A 7,390-nucleotide genomic window follows, 5' to 3' on the forward strand; every position below is an offset into this window, starting at 1 on the left:
ATTTTATTATTCGAGGCTAATTTCTTCCTTGGCCCGAGGTGAAATTTCGAAGAGGTTTTATTACTTTTCCAATCATTTTCTGATCATAAAAGCAATATAGTAATTAATATGTCTTGTCTAGTATAACAAAAATTTAAATTTCCATGAAGGATGCCTCCTGGTCTTCTTTGTTGACTTGCTTTGTAATATCTCCACCCTCATCTTGTCAGTCTCAGTTCCCATCCTTGCCAGAGTTGTGGGTGGACAAAGGGTGGTGGAAAGGGGCAGGAAAAGTCCTACTTTTCTTTCCAGTCTTGTCATGAGGTGTTCTTGGACTAGAAAGAATTTTAAAGCTGACGCTCACTTTTGTGGGCACTTTTGGTGGGCTCTTTAGAGACGCTAAACTATTGCTGTGGATCTCTCAAATACAGTTCCCTTCATGTGAGGAAATTCATCTCTGGCTCCTCTATTCAGCCTTGAGAAACCCAACTGTTCACCCTGCCATAGAGCAGCCGTGTTAACCATCATGCAGCCGTGCCAATCACCTTGTCCCACTGTGAACACTCGTCCATCTTTTGTCCAAAAAGACTCTAGGAGTGCAAGCTGACCGATGCCATCAACTGTAGTTCGATCTGCTATCAGAGAAACAAGCCAGTCAGCCAGGTCCTGGAACTTTGGAGGTCTTAATAAGGGAAACAAAAGCAAGAGAAAAGTAGCTTAAATTAAATCTCACAGCTTGGAGCCCACTGATAGACACCTGAAACAGGCAGAGTGTGACCTTCCTCAAGCAACTCATGACAGCATTACTTCCTTTATGGTTTTGTTTTATTAAAGACTAAAAGTAACTCTTATTTTCACAGTAGTCCCTCAGAGTCCTGAAAGCCTTGCTTCCAAATTCTTTAGAGACTTATGCTATCCCTAACCCCCACTAATTTAAAAGTATATAATCAGTCAGTCCATAGGATCCCAGTGCAGCTCTTTCTGCCCATGGGTCCTTTCCCCTGTGCTTTAACAAAATCACCTATTTGCATCAAAGAGGTGTTAAGAATTCTTTCTTAGCCGTTTGCTCAAGAACCCCATCAATCTTACATGCGAGGCAGATAAAAGTTCACGATGTCCTCTGAAATAGTAAGTTCATATGTTAAACTCTGCATGTCTCCATCAGTCCCTCTTCTAAGCATGATTTGGGGGCAAGCACCCCCACTTGTCCATATTGTACGTGGGTGATTCACCACACCTCAGCAAACCTCTCTCAATCATCTTCTAATCTGTAATCCTGGGCCTTTTAATCTCTTCAACCCGAGGATCAGTATCCCTTGGTACCCACCTTTACAAATCTGCATGGTGATCCTACATAGTTGTCCGGGGGTTTTACCTGGAACTAAAACCAGAATCGTTCCTTTATGTCTTTTTTTTTTTTTTTTTTAAGATTTTGTTTTTAAGCAATCTCTACACCTAATGTGGGGCTCAAACTCACAACCCTGAGATCAAGAGTTGCATGCTCTGGTGACTGAGCAAGCCAGGAACCCCCGAAATACTTTCATTTTCACATTCCATTCCATAATTAACAGAAGGATAAGCCCCAAAGGCGTGAGGATCTGTGAATATCTTAGCAAGCTACACTCATATTTGAAATCGGAATTATACTAAAAACATGTTTATATTATTTTTGTCTCTTAAGGATATACCATACGTTTTTGTTCATAGTCAAAAATAATTTTTTGACTCTGTCCAAGAATAATTTTTCATTGGTGACTATTGATCTGTTACAAGATATATTCCAATTTATTCAACCTATCATCTGGTATTGGACAATTTAAAAAATTCCAGCTTTTCTGGTATTAAAGTAATATATTGATATTTTATAACTTATTAGAATTTTCTAGAATATTCTTAGAATGGGAATAATAGATAAAAAATCATGGTCATTTTTTGCTCCTGACAAATATTATTTATTGTCTATTCAGACACTGACCTTAATTCACATTTCAGTGGTGCCGAAAAATGTTCCTTCTGTCTTGCCAATACTAGGCACTAAAATTCTACCCCCCACTACTTTTTAAATTTTGCCAATTTACTATATTTAAAAATGGTTAACTCCTTATTTAAATTAAAAAATATATTAATAAAGTTGAACTTTAGTTCCATATTTTTGGAATTTGTTTTTAGGTGAACTGCTGATTTCTTTTGTCTTTTTTCATATTGAATATTCATTTTTTTGGTTGTTAATGGTTCATAAAAGCTTTTTTATTAGACATTTTGCCATTTGTTACATATATTTCATCTGCCATTTTCAGCCAGCACTTAATTTTTACAGTGTTTTTAGGTTGAAAAATTCAGATGTTTATGTAGTAAAATCTATTATTTCTTTGTATTTCCTGTAAAATATTTTTTTTCTGGAAGCATGTAAGTATCCACATACATTTTATAGAATTTAAAATATATTTTGTATTTTATTATTTTAATTGTATGTCTTTTCTTTCTCTATTATTCATCAAAGAAGCCTTTTAAAATGGAAATGGTATTATCTGAAATCTGAGTTTTAACTAAGTTTCCTTCATATTATGATTAGTAATACTCAAATACATGTGCTCTTGTGAATCCTGAAGAAATTTGGTTGCTTTTTGTTTACTTTCTGAACACCTAAATTTACTTGTCAAAGTATACATATTATGTTGAAAATTAAGTGACAAATTTTCAGATACATCAATTATATAGCCTTTGAAAATATTAAATATGAATCATAACAATTGTCAGTACTTCATACACTTTTAAAATCTGACAAAAAGCTGGCATTGTACTACAGTAGTTTACAACTCTTTCCTACATGTTTCTATAATCTATCCTTAAATATTTGGACTACAGAAAGATAACAGATTTCCCAATTTCCTGTGTCACCTAACAATGTCCTGTGAATACATACATCGCATATAAAACCCTCTTTAACTTGAATATCCCTTTGATATTATTAGCACACTTCTGGTTTTATGCTTGTAACCATTTTGAAGGAAGAACTGAATTCCAGGAGTTAATGATACTTCTATCTTCTGGAAAGACCATCTGAAGGGAAGCACAAGGGAAGAACCAAGAGCAGAAACTAGTCCCAGGCATCCCTGGCCCACTTTATTCCACTCTCAGCCGCATAGGCTTTGGGGGTTATGAGATTTGAGTCTTGGATGATTTGAGTGGAAAATTAATACAGGAATATGGAAACTAGATAGTTTACCACTCTTCAGAAATGTATATAAACATTCCACATTTTCAACCAGGGATTTCACCATACATCATGATGTAAGCCTTTGTAAAAAAGAAATAGCCAGAATATATGTTGTCCTAGCTGTCCTGACGGCTTCAAGAAATTGATATCTTATGAAATAATGTTCCATGCCCCAAAGAAGATGAATAAAAGCCCCAAATAACAGACTTATCATCAAGGGAAACAGGCCTGATGTGGTACCCTAAGGCCTTTTACTTTCATGGTAGCTTCTTTACTTCCTGTGAAAGAATGTTTTACTATCTACAGAAATGGAGAGAATTAAATATGGCAGAAGACTTATGTGGTTATAACAGAGATCCTCCTGAGCAGAAATGTGACTTTACCACTTACTTCCTCATAGTTTTCACCATTCCAAGACCTCTTCATTCTGCTAAGGAACCACAGCTAAACTGCTCATTAAATATTCTGCCAGGAATGCTTAAAAACATTACCACCTTTTGAGGAATAGTTAACTTTTTGAGAATGATTTCAAAACATTGTCTGATATTTTTCTTAAAATAGATGACCATATGAACATTTGTGACTTAGGGTAGCTTATGATTGGCTCTACTTTAATGTCTCATATAAAATGAGATGTATTTCTTGAATGACTTCTGATAAAATTTGGAAGGCACTTTTTTCTGATATTCAACACAGATTATTAGTGGGTAATATTTTCCATTTGTTTAGAAATAACAGTTTAAAAATAACATGGCACTATCACTTAGTGTCACTGTGTTTCCTTAAAGGCAAGGCTACTGCCTTTGTAATATTTCCCTTTGACTACCAACAGTTGTTATATTTTAAATTAGTAATTGTAGGGCCCAATGAAATGAGTTCTCTAATCTTTAACAGTCAAGAAGAAAGGACCCTAGTTTTTATGAATCAGATCACAGAACTGGCTCTCACAACAGTACGACTCTCAATCAATCATTGGTGTTTGCATCTTCTAAGCTGGTCTCAGCCTATAATCTCTCCTAGTTCATCCATCCTGTATATTAAGTTGCCATTGTAATTTCCTAAAGTACTTTTATTTTTCACGTTTCCCTAGTTGTTTAGCTTTTTTCAAAGGCTTCTCAAAACTACTGAGTGAAGTCCACCTACTTACCTGGCACTCAAGTTCCTCCCCAAGGTGAATCCAATGGGTCTCCTCAGCCTCATCTCCTTCAATTCTCAATACTCCAGTTTCTCTACTCAAGAACTCAAATGGTTAAGAGAATGAGCCCATATGCATGGAATTTGTGCATTTTTGAAACACTTAAAATGACTTAGAAAATAATATTTAGTGTATCTGCATATCCGAGTTTTTAAAAAATGAAAATAATTTTCAATTAGCTTACTCCTGTGAAAATGCAATATTTCAGGAAACTGCTATACATCCTGTGGTTTTTGTGGAAGTGCTGGCTAACAATCTTACTCATCACTATCCTAGTCGGAGAATATATTATAGTTTTCCTTAAGAGGAACTGGGTTTTTTCCTCATACTGTTCCTTGAGGATGTCCTCTTGTTTTCCACTCCTTTGCTTCTGTTCATGATTTTATGCCTTCTTTCATCTTCACTCAGGAAGATGGGTAAGATACCCTCATCCTTTCCCTCCTTTAAACTCCCAACATAGGGGCGCCTGGGTGGCGCAGTCGGTTGAGCGTCCGACTTCAGCCAGGTCACGATCTCGCGGTCCGTGAGTTCGAGCCCCGCGTCAGGCTCTGGGCTGATGGCTCAGAGCCTGGAGTCTGTTTCCGATTCTGTGTCTCCCTCTCTCTCTGCCCCTCCCCCGTTCATGCTCTGTCTCTCTCTGTCCCAAAAATAAATAAATGTTGAAAAAAAAATTAAAAAAAAATAAATAAACTCCCAACATAAATCTTATCTAGGAAATTCTCATTGACTAACCTAGAGTGAAATATGTATTTTTCCCTCAAATTCCTAACTCAGTTTTTGTGCCAGGTATTTGATTATTAGTCACTGAAAATAATCTCTCTCCATATATATATATATGTGTGTGTGTGTGTGTATGCACATATATATATATATATATACATATATATAATTATGTTTTGATATTTTAAATATTTGTGTACATATGTCTATTTCCCTTAAACATTAATGCCTTGAAGGGAAAAAATGTTGTAAATATTTGTCTCCTCCTGAGCACCTACTATATTCTACTTCAGACTTTTTTTTTTAATGGATTTAGTATTCAATATATATTTATTTAGCTTTTATCTCTGGAATCTTAGGTAGATCTTGTTCAGGAAGTAAAAAGCAGAAATCCGTGAATTGCATGGTATGTGAATTATCTAAGTAAATTTGTTAACATAAAATGAAGTAATGTGCAGAACAAAGACTGACTCTTGTGACCAAGCATTTTTTTTTTATTTTTCCTAATGGAAATTTATTATTTTATGTGTAAGTAAATGGACATAGCACAGATGTTTCTTCTTCCTATAAGGTAAAAGATAACTCTTGAAGACTGTTTGCAAGTAATTATATTTTAGCAACTGGATACTATCATTGACAAGAAAATAGAACTATTTCTCTCAATATAAAGGTATGAGAGTGGAAAATGCATGGAAAGATGCTTCTCAGACCTCTGAGTTCTGCCTGGATGATTTGAAATGATAACAGACCTAAAATAGAGCATCTTCCTGCCGGTTAGTGTTCTAACAACACAAAACATTTCTGAAGTTTGTATTACTTTCAATTCTCTGCTATTCATCATGTTCAATTGTAACATAATTACCTCTGTGTTTGGATGACATATTTTATACATGTTAAACAAATTAAGAAATTATATTAATAGGAAACTTCGTTACCAAAACTCAATCTGCTATTAATGGTATGCAAAGGAAAACAAAGTCAAGCAAACCTTTGTATGCTATCTTAGTTTGAAGATGATTTGTTAAGTATGCAATTTGGAAAAATATTATTATTATTATTATTATTATTATTATTATTATTATTACTGTCAGAGATAGGAAGTTAATAGTAATGACAAATTCTATTGAGCCACGTATTAGCTGCTATACAGTTATATTTCATTTAATCATAGCAATTCTGAAATTCATGCATTATCCCTATTTTATAAATGAAAAGACAGAGTTAAGAAGAGTAAGTAACTCAAAACACCATCACACAGGAATCAAGCAAAAGAGCCAAAATTTGAATTCAACTGTGTCTGAATCCAGAGATTATACAGTTTTCTTTACAATTCTTAAGGTACTGATTCAATTCTTGTGTGACTGACTCAGCCAGTAGTAAGCAGTTTCTTAATTTGTATATTATGGAGACCAAATCCTACGTTCTTTATTTCTTAATGTTTTCCATATACTTTTTTTTTTAATTTTTTTTTCAACGTTTATTTATTTTTGGGACAGAGAGAGACAGAGCATGAACGGGGGAGGGGCAGAGAGAGAGAGGGAGACACAGAATCGGAAACAGGCTCCAGGCTCTGAGCCATCAGCCCAGAGCCTGATGCGGGGCTCGAACTCACGGACTGCGAGATCGTGACCTGAGCTGAAGTCGGACGCTTAACCGGCTGCGCCACCCAGGCGCCCCCCATATACTTCTTATAGTTACATTTGGAATTAAAATTTACTAATTTTCTGGAGCAGAGAATGTGGAATGCTGAAAATACATTAGCTGAGCAGAATTATTAAGTTAAATATCAAATCTACATATAAAGTATGAAATCGGACTTCAAGCATAAATGACCTAAACTTATTTTTAGGGATCAAAATATTTCAATATTTCTGAAGGTACAAATTCAGAAATTAGGTATGAGCTCAGATTGTTAGTCTTTAAAAAAAAAAAGTATTTACATATTATGTATTTTGCAATAAAGTCGTAATTTTGTTATTTTTTCATATTTCATGTCCTTTTATTCATTTTTAATATTTGAATTTTTATTAATTAAAATATTATATGGGTATAGTTGACATGTTATATTAGTTTCAGGTTACAACATAGTGATTTTTTTCTTATATGTGGAATCTTTTTTTTTTAATATGAAATTTTGTCATATTGGTTTCCATACAGCACCCAGTGCTCATCCCAACAGGTGCCCTCCTCAATGCCCATCACCCACTTTCCCCTCCCTCCCACCCCCCATCAACCCTCAGTTTATTCTCAGTTTTTAAGAGTCTCTTATGGTTTGGCTC

At 34.8% G+C, this 7,390-nt stretch overlaps 1 protein-coding gene across 2 annotated transcripts in view; it reads right to left on the reverse strand.

Moving 5' to 3' along the window:
* NPFFR2 (neuropeptide FF receptor 2) overlaps positions 1 to 7,390 on the reverse strand; it is a 94,708-nt gene that overhangs the window by 25,152 nt on the left and 62,166 nt on the right. Inside the window, exons 1-3 of one of the 2 annotated variants that reach the window (XM_040481573.1) lie at positions 4,344 to 4,450; positions 1,307 to 1,360; positions 525 to 661 (exon numbers count right to left, since the gene is read on the reverse strand). The exons of the other annotated variant lie outside the window; for it this stretch is intronic. The gene's annotated coding sequence lies outside the window, so the exon portion shown is untranslated. Of the gene's footprint in view, positions 1 to 524; positions 662 to 1,306; positions 1,361 to 4,343; positions 4,451 to 7,390 lie in introns of those variants that run through there. 2 annotated transcript variants of the gene reach the window in all.

This window comes from Herpailurus yagouaroundi, unplaced genomic scaffold (assembly GCF_014898765.1).
Source record: "Herpailurus yagouaroundi ecotype Mexico unplaced genomic scaffold, PumYag 28, whole genome shotgun sequence".
NCBI lineage: Eukaryota > Metazoa > Chordata > Mammalia > Carnivora > Felidae > Herpailurus > Herpailurus yagouaroundi.